Consider the following 27,594-nt stretch of genomic DNA (forward strand, 5'->3'; position numbering starts at 1 on the left):
AACCGACAGCCACCAAGGTACCCCAATATGTCTTTTTAAATTGAAAAAAAAATCCATAAATAAAATTGGCTTCTGTTCCTACCACTCATTCTACCTACAACTCCAATCCTATGGTCCGCAGAAAGCTTTCTCAGAATTTCTCTGAATTGGTTTCACCTCCCTCTCTCACTCCTGCTTTCCTGAACCCTTGCTCTTAATCTAAAGCCCCCTCTCCTATGCAAGACAAACATGTGGTGGAGACCCCTTTGCTCATTTTCCCCCAAACTCCTTTAAAAATCTACTGTTTGCAATAATAAACACTGAGCTCCTGATTTCTCAGACATTGCTAACTCAGAGTATTTCTCACTGGCAAGTCCTTCTTCTAAAGTCGGATTCTCCAGCATCCGGATTCCTCCTCCATCTGCCCAAATCGACTTTCTGTCTGTATTTCCCAGGATTGCTCCAAAACGGCCCATTTCCCATAAAAAAGTTTCCACTTTCTCTTTCGCACACCTCTTTCCCACAACTCATTCCACCCAGAGAGTCTTATTTAAGTTACTGAATTCACCTTTTAATGCATTCTTAAATTGATCATTTATTTCTGGGAAGGAAATGCTATGGACAGCTCTTAAAATGATAGTTTTAATCGAATGAAAAATATAAGGGCACCATTATTTCTGCAATCGTTCAACAAGCCTGCTTTATTGTGAATCTTCTTGGGGCATCAGTCCCAGCCATTTTCAGGATTCATTTATTTCCTCCAGCTGTTCCAAAGCAGCCTGCTCTCTCTGCTGACCTGCCTCCTCTCCCTCCTCCCTGCTGCCTTTCCCTCTGCCCACCCTCTCCCTGTTGAGAACAGGCCTGACATTTTGTTCATTAGCCTAGCTGTTTAAAAAACTGGCCCTGAAAGCAGGATTTGCATATCTCCCAGACAAAGGTTAGAAGTGCTCTCCTTCGCAGGGTTCTCTGTCTGTGCTCCAGGCTTTACCACCGTGGCTGGTGCCTGCGTGGGGAAGGCAGGAGAGATAAATGTGCCCCTTTCAAATTCCAAACCGTGATAGAATGGATACTAGTGTTTGATGGCAGAGATGTATCAAAATAATAGATGATCTAAATACTAGAAATCTAGATATGAAAATGGTCTTTGCCAAATAAGAAAGTATATTTAATTCAGGCATTCAGATTCAGATTATTCAAAAGAGCATTTCAGATAATAACAGTCTTGAGCATTATCAGTTCATCTGGAGACAGAGTGATGTGGGGAAAGCACATTAATGGAATGTCTATGGAAATCCTGTAGGGCCAGCTGGTCTCAGGAGACTTTCAAGCCTTTCAATTATTTCCTCTGGGGCGAAGGCTGTATTACCACTGTGAATTCTCCTTTGAGCAGCGAGTTTCTGCATCTCACTGGCAGCTCACTGCCATGTGGTCCTTCGTGGGGATTCGGAAACCGTCTTCAACCGGCCCTGTCATCGGTCTCAGTCACAGTTTTGCTGTTTTGTAATTATATGCCATTATCTGTGTATCATCTTGTCCCATCTTCCGACCAGACTTCCAAGCCCCATCCTGAAAAGAACGTGCTACTGAAATGTCTGGTGTGTGTCTTCCCAGGTCCTTTAAAATCAAGGTCTAAAGCAGGGAGGGATAGCATCGTCGCTCAGAAAACTACCGTCACGGATAACCAATTACAGTGTTAAAAGCTAAATCTTGTAAGCTTCCCCTCCTGCCCCACAGGGAAACAGAGAAAGTCTGGTGTGCGGAAACAAAGCAATCACTTAAAATGTAACAAGGCACATTCTCAAACTAAAACCATGACTCACCCTGCACATGTAATATTGATATTTCAGATTATATATAATTGAACCGAGGTTGCAGTTTATTTTCCAAATGCAAACATGTGTTTAATTAGAGCAAAATGTGCATCTCTGTAACACTGAATTTTAAGTACCAGGTTCTAAAGTTTATTGATTGATGATTATTGTGGGGAAACATGAGCTCTTATGCATAAATCTTTTGACAGGAGCTGTCTGTCAAAAATAATGATCCTTTTAAAACTCATGAATAAATAATGATGCAGGTCCACTTTACATAAAAATACATACTCATTTACACTCTGTCCACTGAAATGAAATATGGTTATTTAAAATAATGACTCTGTGATGGGTGAGTAATGAAACATTATTAATTTAATACACATGGCATTTTATCCTCACTCTCAAATTACATGCATCTATTTTCAATATTAACACATTAGGCTATTTTTTTTTTTTTAAAGACCTCTCACAAAACGCCTGGTACAGAAAATCCTTTCATGGATGAGATTGTGAATTTTAATTCTGCCACACCGGGGTCTCATTTTGGTCACAGGCTGGAAAGTAATAACCGGCTGTCACTGTGGTGATGTTTTATTGTCTGCCCTGACTTGGAGCATCTAGGAGGAACCACCTCCTTGTTCTCCCAGAGGAAAAGGCATGAATAGTTGAAGAGAGCCAGAATGCCATTTGCCTTTCTTCATCCTTTCCATTCCATCCTTCATTCCATCTGGAATTCAGTTCCATTAATAGGTCTTTTCTCTGGCCTTTATTTGCCCCTTTTTCCCACCCTGATTTTCTATCTGTTTGCTGAGTAAGGGGGACTGTCCTAATATTTGGCGCTTTTCTGAGTGATTTCATCAGTAACTTAGGAACAGGGGACCATGAAATTAGGGAAAATCACGCTGCACTTTCCTTCTCCACCCTCAGACTTATCAATTATTCACTCCTGCTGCGTTCTTCTTGAGTCATGATCCAACATCAGAAGTGATGGTCGTAGGAAAGGGGGCTTGGACAGGATTGGGAATGGCTGTTACCAGCTTTGGAAAGATGTGAGATGAGGAATATTTGCTCAGTTTCCTTTTTTCTCCATTTTTCCAAACCCTGCTGTTCACCCCGGATTCCCCAGCGGTTTTTCAAAAGCCTAGGTTTCTGAATAAGAGGAATACTCACGGCAGTTTCTGTCACCATTTTAGAGATGAGGAAATCGAACCACAACAAAATAATGCACATTGCACACACATACACAGAGAGCTACTGGCAAGCAAAGGAACACTTTGGTAGGAAACAGTGTCCCCTGCACTACAAATAGCGGCATTCACGGGACCCGTACCCGGGACTTCTTGAGCACCGTTCCTTGATGCCGCTCTTCCAGTTGGGCCGACACAGATTCTGGTGCCTCTCAACCATATGCCATTTTCTAAACGGGGAAATGTCCATGAGTCAAAAAGAAAAAAACCTTCTTACACGATTTAAACCCATTGTTTAAGTAACTCAGCTGGTGTTGCTCAGCCTATAAAAGGTTCCCACACTTGAAAGATGAAGTTTCAACTTTTAAAAAAAAATTGAAATCAATCCAGACTGAAGAATTTTGTGAAACCCTGGAGATAATTTTACAGACCCTGTCATGTTGCAGTAGAGGGTTTGGGAATCCTGAGGTCACAATGGGGTCTTGAAAGACAAATAGCCAAGTGAAATTAATTTTAAATCTTTGGCTAAAGGTTAACTGTTTCTTAAAACAAATTTCAAAAGCGTCACTTCAAATGCCTTTCAAATAAATGTTTCATACAAAAGAGTGATTCAGAGTGATTCATAAAAATATACATCTACAAATTTCATGTTTATCTACACCCTTTCATAAAGTGTGAGTTTAGACATGGGATCAAGAAAGGGTTAACTGCAACTAACAATTTTCTTTTTAATTGTCTTCACATGAGACCTTAGAGCTGAAAATGGAGATGATATTTTTTTTTTCTCTATCTGTCCTTCCCACTTGCTTATTTATACAACTAGATTGGCTCTTTTCCTTGATGTTATCCAACTGCCCATCGAGTACTAAAGTTACTCTTTTTACACTTTATACATGTGATCAATTTTTGTTCTTTCTCATGTTCTAACTTTTTTGAGGGAAAAAGACTTATTAGAGATTTTTTATAGGTCTTACCCAAAGTTATTATCCTCAACTTGTCTTATTAGACTTAGAATATGATTTTTCATTGCATTTCATTGTGCAGTGTAATGCACGTCAAATTAAAATCAACGAGTAACAAATTTTGCAGTTTGTGCTCAGCACAGCATTGAATTAGGCCAGATAAAAAGAAATAACATTAAAAGGACAATCGCCTAAAATAAAAACCTAAAAAAGAACACTGCAGCATAACACATTTACCAATATTCTCCTAACAGGTCATAGAAACACCAGGCAAAATAGAACAGCATTAACTCAAGCATTTCTCTTTAAGAATTTTAAGAATCTCTAAATATGCATGCCATTTAGGGATTCTTTTCTTTTTGTAAACAAATTGGTTCTCATTAATACCTTAAAGTGATAACATCTGTCAGGGAATTTAGGTTATCCAAAATAATGCATGAAAAATACCTGGATTTTGAAGCAATAGGAGCCCTAATGTAAAACTGAGCTTTTAGACCGTGACCAAGAGGACCACCCAACAGGTGAGGCACCACAAAGATGGCTGATGTCACCCTCATGTTCAGTGAGGCCATACTTCATCTTTGAGGCAAAGACCAAGGAAGGCCTTAGCAATCTGGAGTCCATTTACCAATTTTTTGTTTGCTTTCTCATCCATTTTTGCCACCCCATTGGTCATAACACTAATCTGTGCAAAGATGAGAATTAATTACCAAGGTCATATGTTTACAAAGGTTACTTTTTGAAAATAGACAAATTAGATGAAATCAATTTTGTGGAGGCAGAGAGGAAATAAAAACAAAATAATCATTCTTCAAAACCATAATTTATCTACATCTGGACTGTACATGAAAGTAAACAGACCAAATTTGACATTCATGCCACTTGTTTCATGTATAATAATACATGACCTATGTAGGTGTTTAATTTTATTGTTTTAGTGCCTTGAGGGTTTGGGTTATTTGTATAGTTGAAACATTATTTAAAGAGGAAATATTTTTTAAGACTTTCTGATAGAAGAAAAACTTCCTAAAAGAAAGTGAAAGTAGCTTTAGTTCAGAGATTAAGAGCTGTGGTTTCTAGTATTCCTTGCTTTGTTGTTAGTCCGATGACAAGTCATTGTCACTTCCCAGGAGCCATTATTTAAAAAAAAAAAAACATAACGTTTAACAAAAGAATTCAGACACAAAATATCACCAGCGCACATCCGGTATCAGTTTATATAGATGAGGTACAAAGACAATGCTGTTAGTTACAAGGACGACAGCTTTCTCTGGGAGGGTGAGGAGTAGTGATTGGACAGAAGGGGGGCATTTGGCTGCTAGAAGTGATCTTTGTTCACTTTTTGTTTCTTTGGGCTTTTTGTTTCTTTGATTTTTTTTTTTTAAATCTGGATGCTGGTTACGTGGGTGAGTGTTTTGTTTTGTCTTAATGTAGTGAGCTATATCCTTTTGATATAACACTCTTTCGCATGAATATTACATTTTAACAAAAAGAAGAAAGGAAAGGCTGAAGTGAAATTTTCCAGTGTCTCTTTTTCCAAAATTCTACTATTCTGTGAAAATTGCCTTCTTATACTGGGATGCCCACCATATGTCAGACACTGGCAAGTGGCTCAGAGACATCATTTTGGGCACTTTTGAATGCACTGGGCATGCAATAGATTTCAAATTGCTTTGTATATTTTTCTCTTTTCTCCCTCTATGCCCACTCTTGCAACTATCTTTATGTGTGGCTCCCAAGAGCCTTTTAATCCTTACTTCATATTTATTCCTAATCTGCTGAAAGCTGGAAAAGAAACAAGGATTTGATAAGCTTGATTATCTGTTACTGCCAAATTTTGTAATAAAGACCTGAATGCCTACATCCTGAAAGCCTAAGGTCGCTAGAAATCTGACCTTTGGATATCAATCCACTAATTCATTCTATTTTGTTAAGGCAGTTCTGCACTTTGCCTCAAACACCCTTAATCTCGAAAAGGACCTCAGGTTTCTAAAGCAGACGTCCACGAGGATGAAGATTAAATTGTCAGCAGGGTCCTTGGAAGGTGCTATTGTTATTGTTTAGACTTTCTTTGAATACTTCTAAGGATTTTCAAATAGCCTTGTTTCTAACTCATATTCTATTGCAGAATATGTATTGTTATCAAATTATCTATTCTTCCTGTTTTTAAAACTTATACAAATATTTCATATAATATCTATATATCAGCCGTGACTTTCAACGAGACAAGCAGAATAGGTCTACACTGTTGGTTCTCAGCATCAGCTTTGCATGAGAGTTATTTCAGGAGCTCAGATGCCCAGGTGCCCTCCTGGGAGGTCTGGATTCAGTGGGTGAGAGGCAGGCTGAGGCATCAGTATTTTGGCACAGCACTGCCAGGTGATGTGGATGTACCTTCTGTATGACACCTGCCCTTCCAGTAAGGGAATGTGGTTGTTTTGTATCCTCACCTCTCCATACATGTAGCTCTGGTTTCTTCAATTGATCATGAGCCTTGGTTTTCACGTCTCTCATCACTTAGCTCACTATCCCTAAACTTAACTTTCTTAATGTGCTTTAAAAAAAACAAAACAAAAAACAGGTCCACACTCAGCACTGAGCCCAATGTGGGGCTTGATCCCACGACCCTTGGATCATAAACTGAGCTGAAATCAATAGTCGGACGCTCAACCCTCTGAGCCACCCAGTCGGCCCTCTTGATGTGCTTTTTAAATGTGGCCACTGCATTTTGAACTCAAAGCTGCAGATGTGGTCTCACTGGTGTGGGCTCAAACTTCTCCCTCTCTTCGTCTAGATTCCAAGCTGCTGTTGCTGAAGTCTAACAACACACTTCGTGTTGCCCTGTGCTGTTGTCTTACACTGAAGGTGTGGCCAGTCATCACTCTTAGGACTTTTTACCTGATTTTCCATTCCTTTCTGCCTGCTGCCTGCCAGCACTGCCTCTCTCCTTCACCAGTAATTACCAAGTGATTCTTGGGGTTCAGCCCTGGGATTCAGGAAGAGTCAGCACAGACCCAGTCCCTGTTTTGCCAGAGTTGGGATTCAGAGAAGCAGCATACCAGTTATGCCTTTAGGCTGGTTCTTACCTACGCTGTGCTGGTGTAAGTGATTTATGAACACCCCTGACTTGAGCCAGAAAGGATTTAGGACTGTTGGCAGATTCTTGAAACAGTGCTGCTAATTCATCTTGCTCACATGAGTGTAGAGTCCTGCCTGTATCCATCGGGTAAGTTCTAGTATCTGTATTTAACAACACCCAGAAGAGTTCAAGTCAAGACTTTATGGGTATGGCTGGAGGATTTGACAAGAATGGTGGGACTTTGGGTGTGTAGTGAGAACTATAAACACTTTATTACACAGTCTTATATTCTCCAATCATGACTGCAAGGCTGGTAGAGGTAAGCATCTCTGCTCCTTACTCCATTTCTCTGTCCCCTGATGAGTGAAGGGTCTGGGCCCTGAGTCAGGATATATTACTGTTCTCAGGGAGCCATTATTTGTGAGACTGTTCAAAGAACCATTTTGTATTACCGACCTTTCTGTCCTCCAAAGCCTGGTTGCCTGTTTTGCTGGATAATAGGAAGAACTGTGGGCTACTGCTGTTGCTTTTTGATTTTCAGTCCTGAAGGCTCTGTGTGTACATTCCCTTTGCTGATCGTTTCCAAGGTTAACAGTTATCCACGTCCCTGCAGTGGGTGTTTTCACTGCCCTTTGAATGCCAGAGCTACTTGTTCACAGGAGTTCCCAAGCCAGAGCAACTCATGGAACCTGGTGTGACACTTCCACAGGGACCTTGTGACACTCGTTGGCGGCAGAGCCTTAGGGCCCTTTCTGCCCTACCGCCAACAGCCAGTGTTCAGTGTGCTGTGCCCACCTAGTCCCTGAAACATTTGCTCTTATTGGTTTGGGGCTAGAATTACAAGTCTGTCAAGAGCAATTTGAAATTTGATTCCATCGTCTGTCTTGGTTTTATGCTTCTGAAAATTTCATAAACATGGCTCCTTCAGTGTCACATAAATCATAAGCCAAAATACTGGCCGTTTCAGATTAAGAATAGAGAACAGAGAGCAGACAGACCTCTGTAAGTGGATATCAATCCACTAATTCATTCTATTTTCTTATGGTCATTCGGCCAGTCCACACGTTTCTGTTGTTTTGAAGATTTTATATCATGAAATATAAAATGCATCCTGAAAAGTGCCTCTCCCCAAAACATCCAGTTTAATAAACTGTCACAAAGTAAACAACTGTGTAATTTCTCCCCACATCAAGAATACAAACTCCTCTCCTGGACACTACCTCATCATAACCCTGTTCGGCTCCCAACACCAGAGATAGGAACTGTTCTGATTTTTAAGGAAGTCACTGCTTTGCTTTATAGTTTTATCACATAAGTACATACCCTTTTTTAAAAAAATTTTTTTTAACTTTTTTTTTAATGTTTTATTTATTTCTGAGAGAGACAGGCAGCGTGAGCCGGGGAGGGTCAGAGAGAGAGGGAGACACAGAATCCTAAACAGGCTCCAGGCTCTGAGCTAACTGTCAGCACAGAGCCTGATGCGGGGCTCAAATCCACAAACTATGAGATCATGCCCTGAGCCAAAGTCGGACGCTTAACGGACTGAGCCACTCAGGCGCCCTAGCATATGTATATACCCTTAAGCTTAAGAATTTAACTTTGTTTGTTATTTGAAGCTTACTTGAATGGAATCATATCTTGTCTTCCTTTATGTCTATCTTGTGTTGTTTTTCTCCTTATGGTATCTTTTAGTGAACAGAAGTTCTTAATTTTAAGATAGGTTATCAACTTTTCTCTTTCCCTGCCAAGATCATGAAGATAATTTCCTCTTTTACTTTGCAGAAAATTTATCTTACTTTTTATATGTGGATCTCAAATGAATCTAGAATTAGTATTTTTTTACAGTATGAGGTAAGGGGGGCAAGATCCATTTATCTATACGGATATCCAGTGTCCCCAGGAAGTCACACTCTTACTGCTCTGAGGTCACTCTTTCTCATAAGTCAGGAATCCATGTATGAGAGAGAGAGTTCTCCTCTAATCTCTTCAGTCTTCTCCTTGTCTACTCACCTTACTGGCAAGATCACAGTGTCTTTGGGATGCCTGGGTGGCTCAGTTGGTTAAGCGTCCAACTTTGGCTCACGGCATGATCTCACGGTTCGTGGGTTCGAGGCCCGCATCGGGTTCTGTACTGACAGCCAGCTCAGGGCCTGGCGCCTGTTTCAGATTCTGTATCTCTCTCCCTCTCTCTAACCCTCCCCTGCTCATGCTGTCTCTCTCTCTCAGAAATAAATAAAACATTAAAAAAAAAAACTTTATAAAAAAGATCACAGTGTCTTAGTTACTGTAGCTTTATAATAAGACTTGACACTTGAGAACAAAACCTCACACCTTTTTCTTCTTTGTGTTGCCATACAAATTTCAAAATTGGTTTTTCAGAAATGTCAGTGTTTCAAAAAACAGTAACAGAAGAAAATCATGTTGCAAATTTTTTTTTTAACATCTTTTTGAATTAACATGGAAAGCAGTCAGCTGTTAGTCAAATTTTTGCTCTTTCAAGAAATCTGGCTTTTGTTTGCTTTTGAAACTTTCAAGACTTTATCATTGTTTTTGGCTCTCAGCAACTTTGCTTTGATCTGTTTAGATGCAGATTTCTTTTTACTTTTTTGCTTTGAAGTTTTACGGATTTCTTCATGTCTCTCATCAGTTTTGGAAAATTCATGGCCATTATTTCTTCACCTGCTGATTCTATCCTATTCTTTCTCTTCTCTCCTTATAGAACTTTGGTAAACATTTATTATATTTTTTCAATGTTTGTATGTCTCATACACATTATTCTGTTTTCCACCCTTTTATCCCTCTATGCCTCATTCTGGATTTCTTTTTCTCTCTTAATTTACAGTTCCTTATTCTCTAGCTGAGTGTAATCTGCTATTAACTCCATTCACTTAGACCTTATTTTTAGTTATTTTGTTTTTCAGTGTTACAATTATAAACTGGTTCTCTTTTTAGTATCCAGATCTTTGTTGAAATTTTAATGTCTTTATATCTCTTTTAAAATTTTTAAAATTTTTGGGGCGTCTGGGTGGCTTAGTGTACGACTTTCACTTAGGTCATGATCTCACGGTTCATGGGTTCGAGCCCCGTGTCGGGCTCTGTGCTGACTGCCAGCTCAGAGCCTGGAGCCTGTTTCAGTCTGTGACTCCCTCTCTCTGCCCCTCCCCTGCTCATGCTGCCTCTCTCTCTCTCCTAGAAATAAATAAAACATTAAAAAAAATTTTTTTTTAATTTTTATTTTATTTTTGAGACTGAGAGACAGAGCATGAGCAGGGAGGGGCAGAGAGAGAGAGGGAAACAGAATCTGAAGCAGGTTCCAGGCTCTGAGCTGTCAGCACAGAGCCCAATGATGGGTTCGAACTCGGGAATAGAGAGATCATGACCTGAGTGGAAGTCAGATGCTTAACCAACTGAGCCACCTAGGTGCCCTATATCCCTTAATATAGTAAGAAAACGTCTATATCTGAGGACTCTATGATCTGGAGCCCCTGAGGTTCTATAGGTGTGTTTCTGTTTGTTGATTCTATTAATGTCCATACATGTTGGCTTGTTTCCTTTTATGCCTGGTTATTTTGGTTTGTTGCTACTCATTTTGTTAGCAAAAAATGTTCATAGAAATAATCTGAGGTCTAAGTGATGTTATATTTCATCCTGTTAGGTCTCTCTGATGTTTCAATTGCAAGGCTAGCCGTAATTCAAAATTGTCCTGTGGCCCCCAGTACCATGTAAGTACTTGCAATTTACCATTATTTCTAGGGTCTCAAAAGTTCATGATTCCAACTGTATGTGATAGACTTCCATCAGGACTCCCTAATGTGGCCATACTAATTCCTGTCTAACTAGTTTAGTCAGATATTCAAAAGCACCATGAAGTCTCCCCTGCCCCAGCTTAATTGAGATATAATTGACATATAGTTGTGTAAGTTAAGATATACAATGTGTTGATTTGATACATTTATATATTGCAAAATAATTAGCACTCACGATTAGCTAATATTTCCATTTGATCATATTGTTACCATCTCTTTTCTTTGGTGAGAACATTTAAGGTCTATTCACCAAGCAACTTTCCATTATATAAATAGTAGTATATAATCACCATGCTCTACATTACATCTCCACACTGTATGCATCTTTTAACTGCAAGTGTGTACCCTTTGACCAACATCTATTCTATCCTATCCCCTACCGCAGCCCCTGGTAACCACCATTCAAATCTCTCTTTTTATGAGTTCAGTTTTTTTCATTAACACATATAAGTGATGTTACATAGTATTTGTCGTTCTCTGTCTGACTTATTTCATTTGGCATAATGCCCTCAAGGTCCATTCATGTTGTCAAAAATAGACCATCAAGTCTTTTAGGCTTTCAGCTATTCCCATTGAATTGGCAAGTGTACTTAGGAGGAAAACAACTCCAAAATCCTGACTTCATTTCCTCTGGGCATCAGTTTTCTGTCAGGTTTTATGCCAATAATTCTTTACTATTTTGTTAAGTCCCTAATGTCATATAAGAAATTTAGAAAAATATTTAGTTCAACTTGGCAAGTAACTTTGAACAGGAGTGTTAGTTGAATTACCCACTCTATCATTACCAAATTAGTCTTCCAATTTACAGTTTATCCTGAACAATATGAGTTTGTACTGTATGGGTCCACTTATACACAGATTATTTTAAAAATACAGTACAGTACTGTACATGTATTTTCTCTTCCTCATTATTATGTCCTTAATATTTCTCTAGTTTGCTTTGTTCTAAGAATATAATACACATACATATATTAACATACAAATATACAAATATAAACATACAAAAGATGTATTAATCAATTATTATGTTACCAGCAAGGCTACCTATTAAGAGTAGGCTATTAATAGTTAAGTTTTGGTGGAGTTATAAAAAAGTTATACATGGATTTTTGACTGTGCAGGGGGTTGGTCCTACCCTTCCATTGTTCAAAGGTCAACTGTATATGTTTGTCCCTTATCCATAACTCAAGACACTGTCACCTGCTTCCTGAAATCAAGATACTTTGTTAGTGATTTTCTGCAATATCAGTATATAATTAACTTTACCTAAAGAAGAGAAGAACTAAATTGACTTGGCCTTAATTAGTAATTTTATTCAAGTTTCAATGATTACCATTTGTGTGTGTGTGTGTGTGCATGCCTCTGTGTGTGTGTGTGTGTGTGTGTGTGTGTGTGTGGTCTTAGTGTTCCTATACGGACTTTCAAGTCTATATTCATCATATTTTTCACACTTAACTGTTTGAACCTAATTTCCCCTTCAGGTAGTGTTTTTCATAACAGAAAATAGACAATGTACACAATGACCATCAACCAGAATTCTTCGTGATTCATTAGATTTATTTTTTCTGGCACATTTGTAAATTTTGGTGGTCATATAAATTATTTGATCAACTTATCCTATAAAATTAAACTACAGAATATTGTATAAAGGTGTATCTTTAGGAAAGCATTATTACTGAGAAGACAGATTACAGAGATGTGAGTTTCCCATGAGTTGCAGCTTCTCACTGTCATGGAAGATTAAAGCAAAAATAGTACTTGCAACTTTAGACCACAATATAGATTATCTTGGGGTGGACTCTGATAAAGAAGTTCAAGTGTCATACATGATGCATGGATATAACAGTGGGAAATGGGTGGTAGGATGGGCTGGGGCTGTGGGATTAGCCCACCTTGACAGAGGGGAGTATTTTATCACTGACATCATTTAAAGTTGCTGAAGTATACTACAAATACAAGGAAGACTAACTTGTCTTTTGATTTCTTATTGTAATCTCATTTTTAAGCCCATCACAGATAATATAGTTCCTTCATAGCCTGTACTCAGAAGGAACCCCACCTCCTGCCCTGGGATAAATGTCCTAAATCCAGGCTAAATACTAATAAGTTGGTCAACAAAAAAGTTGAAGTTTTATTTTTATGGTATATTTTGGGATTATAAAAATAGAAAATAGAATGCATTAAAACATAATTAATCAATATTAATAATGGTTATATATTTCATTTCAATCTTTACATGAAGATGTATCCTGATCTAACAAATGCAATTGGGATAAATGAGTGAAGCTGGAAGTAGTATGAGTCTTTTCAGAATAATGTCATAATGTCACCTGCCCTGTATTAAGATTCAGATGGTCTTTTTAAACAATCTTTGAGCTTCAGTTTCTTCATCTAAAAAACTGATGCTTATTAATGGGGTTTCGGGGTGATGGTGGGTTTTGGAACTGATGGCCAAGAAAGAATTCTTGAAGACATCTTTGGTACAAAATGGTGATTTTTATTAAAGCATGGGGAAGGGACATGTGGGCAGAAAGAGCTGTGCTGGGGTTGTGCAGAGTGACTGCTTATATACTGTGGAGTTTTTAGGGAAGTAAAGTCAAGAGGAAGTTTCTTAAAGGGATTTCCATATGCTAAAGAGAATTTACAGATTACTGGAGGCCTAGCTATTGTCAAACTAAGGTTGTTTTCCCTCTAGCAAAGCATTATCATTAAGATAGTAGGAGTTCCTGATTAGGCTATTGATGAGATATTTGTAAACTGATGGAGATTATCAAGTTAACCATTTGTTTTCTGTCCTTTCCTTTGTTCTTGGGCAGCCAGGAGTGCCTGAGGAATATCCCACATGTCCCACCTTGGGTGTGTGTGTGTGTGTGTGTGTGTGTGTGAGCTTGTGCTTGGCTCTCAGCTTGCCTTATGGTCTCTCATCACTTAGGACTTTTTTGACTACTTCAAAAGGAGGTTATAAAAATAAGAGATATATTAAGTAAAAGCACTTTGAACATTGTAGACCTGTGTACAAAATAACCCAATATTTGATAATAGTGAACAAAGATTTTAATGGGATATTTTCATTCATACTGAAGTATTATCAGCAGTTTCGGTTAAGTGGTGTAGTTTTATATTATGTCCTCAATTCTCAGACTATATCTATTTCTAAGGCTACTCCATTCTTACTCTAAAACAAAGTAAAACAATCAAAGAAAAATCCCGATTGTCCACATTCATCCCTTTAGAAAACAGGCAATTGTCACATTTTATCTGTTTACTGTTGTATTATAGATTGAACTAAAGAAAACAATATACAACGAACAGAACATTGTCAGTTCTCCATTTTCAGTTTTATCTCATGAATTTCATTCAAACTGAAAGAAACAGATTCAGTTATGATCATTCCTCCAAAACTGATCTAATTTCTTTGGCATTTTTATGTCATCAAATACTAAATTTTTGTCATTTTTTTAGTTTAATATTTTTATTTAGAAAATGATTTCATTTTCTCTATGGTATTTGTTTATAGCTTCATTTATAAGAATTTTTCTATTCACGTGAGTATTTTTCCCTGTACACTATTTTTAATGAGAAAGTGATATTTAATATAAAGATTTGATTAAAAAAAAGGTGTATGTGGTTTAAATTACATAACCAAAGTAAAAAGAGAGAGACGGCAAGTAAAACCTATCAAAGTCTTGTCAATCCCTAAAGTTTGAAGCAGGTATGAAGTTGGCACAAAAATGGAAAAAGTCATTGATTTTATAGAACATATCATTCATGGAATCAATTATAGATATGAGGAAAATTTCGAGTCAGTTCTTTCGAGGAGACATACAGGGAATGTTCATTTTTTTGCCCCAACTCAGAGTATCATTTTTTCTTGCAGCTAAAGATGTGTGTATATGTGTGCATGTGTGTGCCTGTGTGTGTTTATATTTATATTTATGCTTCCCCCAAATCTACTCATTGCAACAGCCAAAACTGTCATTTTAATTCTAGTGTTATTTTTTTTCAACTTTTTCTTTGCCAGTTTTCCTTCTGACAATATTTCCTATTTTTTTTCTTCCCTTTTTGAGCTACAGCAACAGAAGGATTTCTAGCAATCATATTTCATACTTAATGTCTAGAGTGGCTTCTTATTGTGGAACAGAATTATCTTAATATCTACAGTCTGGTAAAGTTTTTGTCCAACACATTTAGGGAAACTTGCCCAACATTTGCAACCATGGAACTCTTTCAGATCTCTATTTAAATTCTTGGTTAACTTAACAGAAGTGTTAGCATAGTTCGTTTAGAAGGGAAACAAACTCTGTCACAACTAATTCTCAGCAGCACTCCTGCCGAAGAAGCTTGTATTTGATCCCATGTAGAGGCCTTCAATATGAGCAGATATTACAGAAGACCTGGCATTTTATGGAAAATTCAAAGGATCACTCAAAATTAATATCATAAAGAAGAAAGAATCTGCCTCAATGTTTTTTTGAAAAAGGCCTTACCTTCTTGATTAGAAAGGGACTCCTTCAACATTAAGAGGTGTGTACTCAATAGAAAAATGTGGGCTATGACACCAAATATGCTATTGAGACCTCAGTTCTGGCTCCCATTCTTTCACTTATGTAGTCTATGTTTGGGGGCACACAATAACAATTCTCTAAGCATTTATTTATTCATCTGTAAACCAAGAAGTTTAAATAGCTAGACTTTAAGGTAGCTCATCTATTTCTCAGTGGAAAAAGAGACAAGATATTAGGAAAGGTATAAAGGCATATCAAAATCTTTCCTCTCATTAGCACTGAGCGGCTGGAGTACTTTCTCCTTGGTGGCTGTGTAAACCGGAAATCTAAAAGGCTTTTGATACAAAAAAATGGCTGAAGGCCACATATTTGTGGATCCAAATATGGCCTTAGAAGAAACATTTGACTTTTTCATTTAAGACAGACGGATCAAGTTGAAAAGGAACATGCTAAACAAGAATTCTGAATATTAAGCACTGGCACAGATTCAAAATATTTAAGAATTAGAGAGAAAGCTATTTCCATTTGCAAATATCTTCTCCCATTCAGTAGGTTGTATTTTTGTTTTGTTGACAGTTTCCCTCGTTGTGCAAAAGGTTTTTATTTTGGTGTAGTCCAAAAGTCTAGTTTTGCTTTTGTTTCCCTTCCCTCAGGAGACATATATAGAAAATGTTTCTACAGGTGATGTCAAAGACCTTACAGCCCATGTTTTTTCCTAGGAATTTTATGGTTTCAGGTCTCACATCCAGGTTTTCAGTCCACGTGGAGTTTGTTTCTGTGTGTGACGTAGGAAAGTGGTCCCGTTTCATTCTTTTGCATGTAGCTGTCCAGTCTTCCCAACACTGTTTGTTGAAGAGACTGTCTTTTTCCTATTGGATGTCCTTTCCTGCTTTGTCAAAGATTCATTGGTCATATAATCGTGGGTTTATTTCTGGATTTGCTATTCTGGTCTATCAATCCTATGTGTCTGTTTTTCTGTCAGAATCATACTGTTTTGATTATTGCAGCTTTGTAGTATATCTTGAAATCTGGGATTGTTATACCTCCAGTTTTGTTCTTATTTTTCAAGTTTCCTCTGGCTATATGGGGTCTTTTGTGGTTCCATACAAATTTTAGGATTATTTGTTCTATGAAAAATGCTGTTGGTATTTTGATAAGGGATTTATTAAATGTGCAGATTCCTTTGGACATTTTAACAATCTTTGTTCATCCAAGCCAAGAGTGTGGGATATTTTTCAACTTGTCTGTGTCTTCTTCAATTTTTTTCATCAATGTTTTATAGTTTTCAGTATACAGGTCTTTCACCTCCTGGGTTAACTTTATTCCTAGGTATTTTACTATTTTTGGTACAATTGCAGATGGGATTTTCTTAAGTCTTAAAATATTTCCTGAAATTGTTTTCTTTCTGTTGCACTTCTGTACACTAATAATGATATAGCAGAAAGAGAAATTTAAAAAAAAAAATTACATTTTGTATATATTTCTAAAATTTATTTACTCCTCTCTGTCGTTATTGCATCCATAAGCTCTCAGATTGCTGCAACTGTTTCTTCACTAAGTGATGTACAGCTGTTCTATTCTCTCTACTCCAGTCACTGTGAAATTTTGAAAGTCCAAACATAATGTATGTTTTAACCTGAACTTTTTCAGGGCCTTCCCATTGCTCTTAGAATAATGTCCAAATTCACTAACAAGTTGATTAAGTCCCCAAATGATGTGCTTTGGACCCCTCTCCTTTCTAGCCTCATTGCTTACCCTGCCCCTCCCCTGTCCTTATGGTCACCACACTATCTTTCATTTCTTGGGAGACTCTTGCTCCTTTCAGCTCAATACCTTTCACAGAATAGTTTATCTTCTTAGAACTACTATTTCATTCCTCAGTTCATTCACCAACACTTTTCTGGTGAAGCCTTCCCTGATGCCCCATCTGCCAAGCCTAAGTAAGGTGTCCGGCTATGTATGTGCATAGATCTTTACACCTTCCCTAGAAGAGTCCTAATTGTCTTTCCTTTTCTACTAAGGTACGTATTTTCCATTGGACAGGGACAGTTTAGCTCTGGTTTACTGTTATATTTCACACCAGCCAGATGTCTGATGCATAGTAGGTGCTCAATAACTATTTAAGTTTTGTTTTGCTTTCATCTCATTTCATTTGTTTCATTTTTCCACTCATTTCATTTCAAATGAACCACGTTATTGCATAAAACATGATGGAAACTACACTGCTCACTAGGCAACATTGACCCTAAATTGTAAGATCTGTCTGTTGGAGTCATGAAAATGATCCTTTGAAAGTTGGAACATACAAACATAGATGTAACTCCTAGTAGGCCAGGGGTCATTTCAGCCTGAGCACGGCCTAAATTGGGGTCAGATCTAACATGGAAAACTGTGATTTTATATAATGATGTTGATGATGATTGTAATGATGGCCACAATAAAATACATGCCATCAAAGCACCAAACCTCAGACACATGTTGTTATTTTTAATCTGGCAATCAGCAACACTCAAGATATACGATTTTCAGAATGTAGTATTTATAACACAAGACTCATTATCCTAATCAAATCAGGAACATTCACAGGCATTTTTAAAATCAAGTTTTTGAAGCCCTTTAAGTACATTCAACTCCTGGTTCTCCTCTCTCCTGCTTGTTTCTACTGCTAAGAAGAGCAGAAATCAAAGAAATAAAATTTATACCTTCTAATCTTGCTTAAGGCATCGCTATCACCTTAAAAACAACCAGGCTAGGGTGCCTGGGTGGCTTAGTCGGTTAAGTGTCTGACTTTCGCTTAGGTCATGATCTCGCGGTTTGTGGGTTCGAGCCCCGCGTCGGGCTCTGTGCTGACTGCCGGCTCAGAGCCTGGAGCCTGTTTCAGTCTGTGACTCCCTCTCTCTCTGACCCTCCCCTGCTCATGCTGTCTCTCTCTCTCTCTCTCCTAGAAATAAATAAAACATTAAAAAAAAAAACCAAAAAACCAACCAGGCTGTGTGTTCACAAGGATACCATAATCAATAAATGAATTTGCGAGGTGCCCTAGATATCAATTATGTTCTTCTTGCCCTCCCATTATGAGGAGGACCACTCACAATTAAAAGTTAATTTTGCTACTGTGTCCAGGCCAGCCCTGACTCACAAACAAAATATATATACATCATTGGAGAGTTTTTCTTAAGAAATCCAGTGTCCTCTGAAAAGTAAAGCAAAAATTATTGCTATCCATCACATTCTTTTTCACAATGGAGACCTGTAAACATCTTCTAGCCTGCTCTACCTGAGGATTATACCATCATGAACATCAAATGAAACACTGTCTTGTTTTGTGAAAGAAAATACATAGGCAAGTCAAATGCATTTGAAAACAAAGCAAGTCTCTCCCAGAACTGAGTACAATCTGATTGCTTAAGGATGCCTGCACAGGAAGTAGTCAAAATATTATATAAAATTAGCTGATTTACTCATTAACAACAAAGCTGCTCTGACTTACTGTGTGCATAGAAACCTTGATGAGATCCATCTGAGCCACATCAGCTTGACATCAGCACCAAGTCCTTGCTTTATATCTTTTGCCTAAATGATAACACATAGGTGTTTCAACAGAAGACATGGAATAGACAAACCCTAGCAAAATTAGCTGAAGTGCTTATAGGTATATTTTTCCTGGGAAATTAGTGTCAAAATATTTACATACGACCCTTAAAGAAGCCATTTGGTGTTTATGTCACCTGTCCTCCACAGCACCTTTTTCCTGACTCCATAACAACATGAATCAAAATTGTTTTAAAAATACAGCCTTACAAGTCCAAGCTTTAGAACTTTGGACCTTGGCTCCTTATCTCATTTCTGCAACTCAGAACCTAGTATCGGTGAGGCTTTGGGTTCTAAACTTCAAAAAGAAAATCAACTAATTACTATTTATTTTAAAGTACCAATGAAACGTATAGATAAGGATGTGTATCCTTACTGAAAAACAACTTTTGGGGCACCCAGTGGCTCTGTCAGTTAAGCTTCAGACTTGATTTCAGATCAGGTCACCATCTTGTGGTTCTTGGGTTCCAGCCCCACCTAGGGCTCTGTTCTGACAGTGCAGAGCCTGCTTGGGATTCTCTCTCTCTCTCTTTCTCTCTTTCTCTCTCCTTCCCTCTCGGCCCCTCCCCTGCCAATGCAAGAGCACATTCTCTCTCTCTCATGAGCAAATAAATAAATTTAGAAAAAACCATTTACAAATAATGTAAAAGAAGAAAAACAACTTTTGATCTTGATCCTTATCTGCAGCATGTCTAAAGCTCTTTCCATCGCTGCTCATGTGCTGATCACTATAAGCCATGAGGCTATAGTGGTCTTGGGCTTTTGTTTCTCTGTGTGACTGTTTGAGTCCCCTAGATGACCTGCTAGTGCTTATACATCTCTGGGGCTAATAACTAGGGAAGGGGAGGTCTTGTCTATGGGTGTAGCCATTATTGCTCCATTTTGGAACAACTTTTGTCTCCTTATCTTTTTTTTTAACTTTTTAAAAAAATGTTTATTTATTTTTGAGAGAGAGACAGAGATAAAGCATGAGTAGGGAAGGAACAGAAAGAGAGGGAGACACAGAATCTGAAGCAGGATCCAGGCTCCAAGCTACTAGCACAGAGTCCGACATGGGTCTTGAACTCATGAACTGTAAGATCATGACCTGAGCTGAAGTCAGACACCCAACCGACTGAGCCACCCAGGCACCTCAAGAGTCCTTCTTGTGTTAATTCATCACCATGAAGAGTTCTAAGGATATTTATCATCCTTTAAAAGATGCTTGATTCCAGCCATGGTTGAATCAAGGTACAAAATTGAAAAATTATTTTCTTAGAGGGAGGATTTAAATAATGCAGTTCAATTCTCTTCTATAATACTATCATCTAACTTCAATTCATTATGATAACAAAAATATGCATCATAATATGTGTTCTAGGCAGAAGAGTCACCTCTCATAGTCCAAATGCTGGACCTTTCTATTTTTATGATAGAATTCTTGCTCTATCAGCTACTCTCAGAATTAATGGGATGCTAAGAAGATTCTAGAAAATCTGATATTTTAAAGCGATATTTTGCTTCAAATGTGGCATTAAATATTCATCTTAACTATTTGTAGCCATTCATGTGACTGATTAAGGCATTTCAGACCATTTAAATATTTATTTTAAAAATGTTCCTTGTAATCAGGAATGGTATGCGCTTCCTGGAGATGGGCTAGGTAGGTCAGGAGAGTTAAGAGGAAGACTTCTATGGAACTTTTGTATGTCTGATATTTGAACAATGTGAATATTATCTACTTAAAAGAAATATTAGTTTTAAAAAATGCAACACAAACTTTTTTTATACAAATTACACATATGTTTTGGTGGCTGGAAACCACTTTCTGAGGAGGGTAGGTCATTGCCAGTCAAAAGCTATTAAGAATTCAGATCCATTTCCCCTCAGTTATGGGCCTATAAATAATGACTATACAAATATTTTATGTGGCATCAAAAGTAAAGATGTTTGTCTCAGATTAAAGTGGTGTGATTAGGACATGAAAATTCCTCTATGACAGTGAACCTAGAATCTGCGGAAGTTGTGGGGATTACTGTGCATAACCCCTGAGAAAGAGATAAAAGGATTGAGGAATTCCCCCAAGACAACATTCCTGAGAATTTCCAGGGAGCACTCCCGCCTGCTGGCCTTCCACACGTGGTCTGCATTATCACTCCAGGGCCTGGAATCCATAAAGGACAGTAACATATACAAGAAATGGTTTTAAGGAGATAAGAGAACGTGGCTTAACAAAAGAAAATCAGGGTCCCTATGCACCATTAGCATTTAAGGAAGGAAAGAGGAAAATGAAAACTAGATTCTATGAAAGAGAGGCTTATCAAATGCTGACTAAAAAATTCATTTACATATTTAGTGAACACTGTGAGTGACAATGCTTGTGAACACCTGCACCTCTCATTAGGTAATTGCCATATGCAAGTTTGTATGGAGAACACACATGGACTTTTGTATCTGGATCAAAACTTTTAAAGAGAAGGTACAATGACTTTTGTTTAATAGGCTCGGGGTTAAGGGGTTAAGAGCATGCACCTGGATGAAGCCTGGCTCCACTGCTTCTTAAGTATATGACCTTGGACAAGGTAGCTAACTTCTTGGATCGCCAGCTTCCTCCTCTGTAAAATGGGATTATAATAGTATGTGCCCAGAAAGTAGTACTGAAGATTAAATGAATTGATATTTATAAAGCACAAGGAACAGTGACTCGCACATAGGAAGTGTTACATCAGTGTTTGCTAAAGAAAAATCCATGTGAGTAAACAACATAAGTTTGCTTAAGTAAACTCTACTCAATTAATGTCCTATTGCCTGTGAAAGCATTATTTGAAGCCCAAGACTGGGTGTCTAGGATTATTTGCTACTCTCTACCTCTGCTTCTACCTGTAGAGTTGTTTGCTTATCAAGACTTGGTTGTGGTAATTCCCAGATACATTTATGACAGAATTTCTTTTTTGCTTTTTTAATTAAATAATTGAATCTTATGAGTACACTTATGAAATATACATTCAAAAAGAGAGGTTTTTCATGTGAAAATTCGGTTAAAGGCTTTGGAAAAACTTGATAAATAGAGGTCATTTAAGCAATGCTTTTGGATTCAATGTTTATGAAGCAACTGAACATAATTGGGAAAAATTATAAAAATCTGGAAAGAGTTTATGCAGAAAATTGTTTTTCAAATGTCCTTAAATTCTGGCTCTACTTAATAGAAAATGAAACTGGAAATTGTAGACAATGCATTGTGGGTATGATTTGCTCAAGAAAGGCAGCACAGGATTCCTAGGCAATGATCCAGACTCAATAGCAAAGCTTGACTCTACAGCAAAACTTTGGTGAATGCTTATGGATTTATATGTTTTACTTATTTAAGCTTATATTTAAGCTAAAAGAAAACATATGTAATTATTATAGATGATTTTTTGGTGACTTCCCAAATAAATAAAATTTTCAATGCCAGTTAAGAGAAATTCTATCACAATTAAAACTGTTGGGTTTTAGATCAAAAGGAGGAAATTGTTAAAAACAAAAAGGAAACACCACAGGCTCAAAGTGACATAACTTGGGCCGGCCAAGTCACTAAGCAAGGGCTTAATACCCAACCTAACTGCAGTTACAATCTCTTCCAGAAATGTAAATTTTAAGCTGTCAATCAGGAATTGTCTGACAAGCACCAAAGAGGTAATCTGTCACTTGGGCCTTTTCCATTTCCCAATTTCCATTTTCATAATTTCAAATTTCATAATTTCAATTTTACATTTTCATGATAAGAACCCCTGCCTTTCAGCCTAAGGGAAGGTTCCCTTGCCTGGAGCAATCCTTTCTTTCACTGATAACTTTCCTTCCCACCCTCCTTTCTATAAAAACCTTATACTTTGTACAACTGCTTGGAGAACCTCTCTAGATGAGGTGCTGCCTAATTTATATATTGTTTAATAAAGCCAACTAAATTAAAAAAGTAAAAAGAACTGCTGGGTTTTAGAATACCTAGTCTAGGTTTTAATCCAGGCTCTACCACTTACTGGGAGTGGGACCTGGGGAAAATAATTTGCTTAACTTCTCTAGGACTCAGTTTCCCCATCTCCAACACTGAAACATCAAAATGCACACGAGGTTTTCGGGAGGATTTAGTGCATAGAAAGAAAGTACTCAACACCATGCACAACACATGGTAAATGTTGACCACTATTATTATTATACTTTCCCGTATTCCATCATCACCTAACTTGTGCCTTACACATAATTGTTACAGAATAACTGTTTAGGGGTGCCTGGGTGGCTGGTTGAACGTTCGACTCTTAATTTCAGCTCAGGCCATGATCCCCGGGTCGTGGGACTGAGCCCTGCATCTGACTCCTCCTCACATCAACCTGCTTAGGAGTCTCTCTCCCTTTCCATCTGCCCCTCTCCCATGCACACACACACTCCCTCTCTTTCTTAAAAAAAAAAAAATAAATAAATGTTTATTATTTTTGATGAGGATTAAACCTTTAAAAAATAATTATTGAGCATACAATTTGTCAAACACTAAAATGTGATTCTGAGAACACAGGCACAAATTAAGATATAGCTCTCTGCCTCCTTTAGAAGCTTTTCATTAGCCAGAAGTCCAATCGCACATTACAATGAATCTAACCATTATTGACCTTGTTTTAAAGCCAAACACTAGATAATAACATTTTTGATATTGGTGATGCTGGGTAAGAATCAGTTTTGGGGAAATAAGCATTCAACAAACATTTATCAGGCTATCTCCTAGAGGAGGAAAACAGTGTCATGTTGAGTGATAAAAGCATATAAAGTAGTAACTATATAGAAATGAAATATGTTATGGGGGAATAAAAGAAGGGAGAGAATAATAGGAGATTCATGTAAAGATGCATCATGTTTCTAAATGCATCTGTGTACTTTAGTTATACATAAACCTAAAGTGTCTGCTCAGAAAATCAGACATGATGTCAAGTAGGATAAGCCCTTACAAGTTGATGAAAGTATATGTTGTGGATTCTAGCATGGATTTCAAGTAAGACCACAACTGGAATTTTAACCCTATTGCTTACTAGTTGTTTGACATGAGGAACGTTATTAGACCTATTTAGGTTTCAATGTTCTTATCTGCCAAACAGAGTGAAGACAAACTACCCCCGAGGCTGGTTGTGAGTAGTCAATGAGACAATATACCCATGTTGTCCAGAGCAGTTCCTGACACAGTCATGCCTCCGAAGGCAGCTGGTATTATGACGGGGAAGAATGAATGAATGCTGTGCAGCACCATGCCAGCAAGTGTCCCTTGGACCACAGGCAGCAAAAGGTTCTTGAGAACCCTTGACATAGACATACAAGGAGCCTGTGGCTTGGCTTGGTGCTATGCTCCTCGGTTGATTCACTGAGTCACCTTCTGCAGGGCAACTGTTCTTATATCTGCTCTACATTTTAGCTAAAGCATGTCTATACACTCAGTCAAATACATCAACCCTGTATTTCTAAAGAGAGCCTTTTTATGCTTTTATTTGTTTGTTTGATTTGTTCTATTTGGGGGATGCAATGGGATTTCTGATACACGATTGCAAGTTTCATTCGACTTCATGTCTATCCTTCCACGAGACATGCATAATCTTACACAGACCTTTTCATAACATAGTCAACTCCTCTGAATACCTCCTAAATAATTATCCACAATATTTGATGAATATTAAAAGTATTGGGGCTTAAATTCTTTCTCTGTGGATAAATAATATAGTCCAGCACCAAATCTAGATACCTTGTTCTACCAACGGAGATGTCTACTAAATGTTTGTTGATTGATTTATTTTGCTGAATGACTGAGCCCTAAGGTCTTATACTGTGTCCTTATGTGCAGCTGTGTAAACTCTATGGAATGAAACAAGCTTGTCACATTCTAGGAGTAATAAGGAATGGGTTAGCCAAGTACCTCCTCTCTGACATGTCGTCCATCAAAAAGCCTCAACATCTTGCTGACAGAAAAGCAGCTTCAGGAGAATAAGAATAATCTGGCCTGGAAAATAAACAAAACAAAACAAAACAAAACAAAATCACCTCTTCAAAGGATTAAGAGAGTAATAGTAAAAGTACCAAAAATGTATGTCTATTCATAAGGAGAGGTGAGAGAGAGGGGATACTTTCAAGACGCAAATGAAAGTTAAAAATGATTTCGTGAAGCCCCCGTGGTTTCAGCTTCACCAGCGTAAAATTTGAAATTAACATGCTATGAGGCTGATGCACTTAAATTAGATCCCCAGATATGCTCCCAGGTTTAAGAAGCAGCTTCATGGGTCAGATGGACGCTCTGGGAGAAGGAGGGATTGCTCCACAGCAGCTAGTGCAAGGTTTTAACTGCCTCAGCACAGTGAACTCAGAACCAGAGACAAAAGGAAAAATGTATCTCGTCATAATTAATCTTTGTGCACACATGTCCCAAACAATGGTTTTGAAAAGATGAGCTTCCATGTTAGGGTTTCTCCGAAAATCAGCTGGTTGTCATTGCTGACTTGGACATGATTAGTTAGGTACACTGATTAAATGACTTTCCCCACCCCTCCCCATCTTAAGCACTTTCCAGTTTGGGTCCAAACTTGTTCCTTGCACTTCTGTGTGACAGAAAGAAGCAGAGATGGCATTTTATGTGTTCTCTTGGGTAAGTCCACAAAAAGCAAGATGAAGTAACAGAAGGAACACACCCTAAACTCATTGCTGGGCTTGCTATTTCCTGCAACAGTGTTTCCATGGGTTTCCCAAAGGATTCCTGCCTTGTCTGTACACTTTTTTAGCTTTTGACTGCTTCCTTTACTTAGCATCGAGCCAACTCCTTCACACTGCTTTGCCTCTTATTTAGAGGGAAGAATTAACTTGCAAGGAAAGGAAAGGGGGACAAGATGGAAAAGAGGGATGCTATGCCCCAAATGTCACATTTTCACAGAAGCGTTTGGAGCCGGGAAAAAATCCTGCTAACATCAATGAAGAGAAAAATCCCATTCCTTATGATTGCCAAGTGTGTTTGGTCTTGCTTTATAGAAATGACATCCTGGATGATTCTGTTCGACGTGGAATGTAACATCAAAGAGGAATATACCTTTCGGTTTAGATAGCACTCCTCATTTTATGCTCTGGAGCTCAACTCAGCATAAAGGTTGAAGGTGACATTCTCGACTGCAATTCACACTCTGGAGCCTATATGCGCCTCCTCCCCCCATCTTACAACCATTGAATTCACAGTGAACTCCAAGCCTGTGATGTTTAGGGAGGCACGGAGAGTTCTTTCCCAAGTTCATCCGTTTCTACCTCCTTGTCCTGCAGAAAGAAGTGAGCACCGGGTATTACCTGAGTAATTCAAAGACAAGTGGGAAAATATTCCAGCTCTAAAACTGAGGTTTAAAGATGAACACTTCTCTTCTGCAGATGGTGACTGAAGGAAGTAAGTACACAACTGGAACGAAGACTATTCTTCAAATACACACAGGCGCACAAAGGGAGTAGAACACCTGTTGCCCATCCTCATTGCCCTCTGAATTTCTGGCTTTCCTACGTGCTCTCTTCCTGTTTCCTAAGGCTTCCTTACATTGCCCTCCCTTTGTGCATTACTTTACTGATGCAAAGCTCACTCTCTGAGTGAGCTTGATTAGTGAGGCATTCTACCACCATCTAGCTGACAGCTCCCACATGCTGTAGCTAAAGAGACTATGACTTTACGGTCATGAGAATAAAGCAGAAATATGCTCAAGCATCATTGTGTTTTGCATGGAAGTTCCCATGCATGCTTTTACTATTTTGAGAATAATTAATTAATCATTACAAGATAATTTAAACAACAGAAAAATGAAAGTTTGGGTTTCAGATATATGGTCTTATTATGCCCTGAAATATACTTTACAACATGTGTCTCCAATTGGGGTTCAGAAGTTGTTTGCCATGCTCGGAGCTCCTGTTTTTTTCTATAAGGATGTTCAGACATATTGTTTACAAACATAAACTCTCATATACTAAGCATGTGTTTTCATATGAGCAGTGTGAACCAGGAAGGAACATGAATGGTGTGATTAGTATATAGTCCCCACTCTGTCTTGGATATCGCTCCACCTGCAGTCCCCATGCCTCTGCTTCCCAAGTTTCAAAGACTTCTCCTCCGGCCAATTCAAAAACTTCACAAACACTAACACTAAGTAAAGCACTATTTTTGAAATATGGCTTTAGGATGAAGCTCTGCTAATTCAAGTTACGTGATGCTGATTTGCTGTTTAACCCTGCTGGGCCTCGGGCACATCTGCAAAATGAAGGTGTTGTGATATATGATTGCTCAGCAGAAGTCCGACTCTACCATGTACTGGTCACACAGGTGTCTGCTCTTCACAGTTGTCTGTCCCCACGTCCTTACTGCAAGAATTTGATATTTTTTTAAGTTTTTTTTTAAGTTTATTTATTTATTTGGAGAAATGGGGAGAGAGGCAGAGAGAGAGGGAGAGAGACTCCAAAGCAGGCTCCATGCTCAGCAAGGAGCCCGATGCGGGGCTCAATCCCATGACCATGGGATCGTTTTTTGAGCCCAAATCAAGAGATTTAGTTGACCAATGGAGCCACTCAGGCATCCCAAGTACATGACACTTTTCAAGGAAAGAATTATATAGGTCTGACTAAGCATAGCTGGGAAAAAGTTCTGTAAAACATAGCTATTAACTAAGCACAT

General features: G+C 38.1%; 1 long non-coding RNA gene across 1 annotated transcript in view; it reads right to left on the reverse strand.

The window, feature by feature from the left end:
* Positions 1-24,900, reverse strand: part of LOC144234492 (uncharacterized) — a 131,589-nt gene extending 106,689 nt beyond the window's left edge. Inside the window, exons 1-2 of the long non-coding RNA XR_013335974.1 lie at positions 24,829-24,900; positions 18,823-18,905 (exon numbers count right to left, since the gene is read on the reverse strand). This is a non-coding gene — a long non-coding RNA (uncharacterized LOC144234492). The remainder of the gene's footprint in view (positions 1-18,822; positions 18,906-24,828) is intronic.
* Between the last annotated feature and the right edge of the window lie 2,694 nt (positions 24,901-27,594).

This window comes from Crocuta crocuta, unplaced genomic scaffold (genome assembly GCF_008692635.1).
Source record: "Crocuta crocuta isolate KB4526 unplaced genomic scaffold, BGI_CrCroc_1.0 scaffold154, whole genome shotgun sequence".
Lineage (NCBI taxonomy): Eukaryota > Metazoa > Chordata > Mammalia > Carnivora > Hyaenidae > Crocuta > Crocuta crocuta.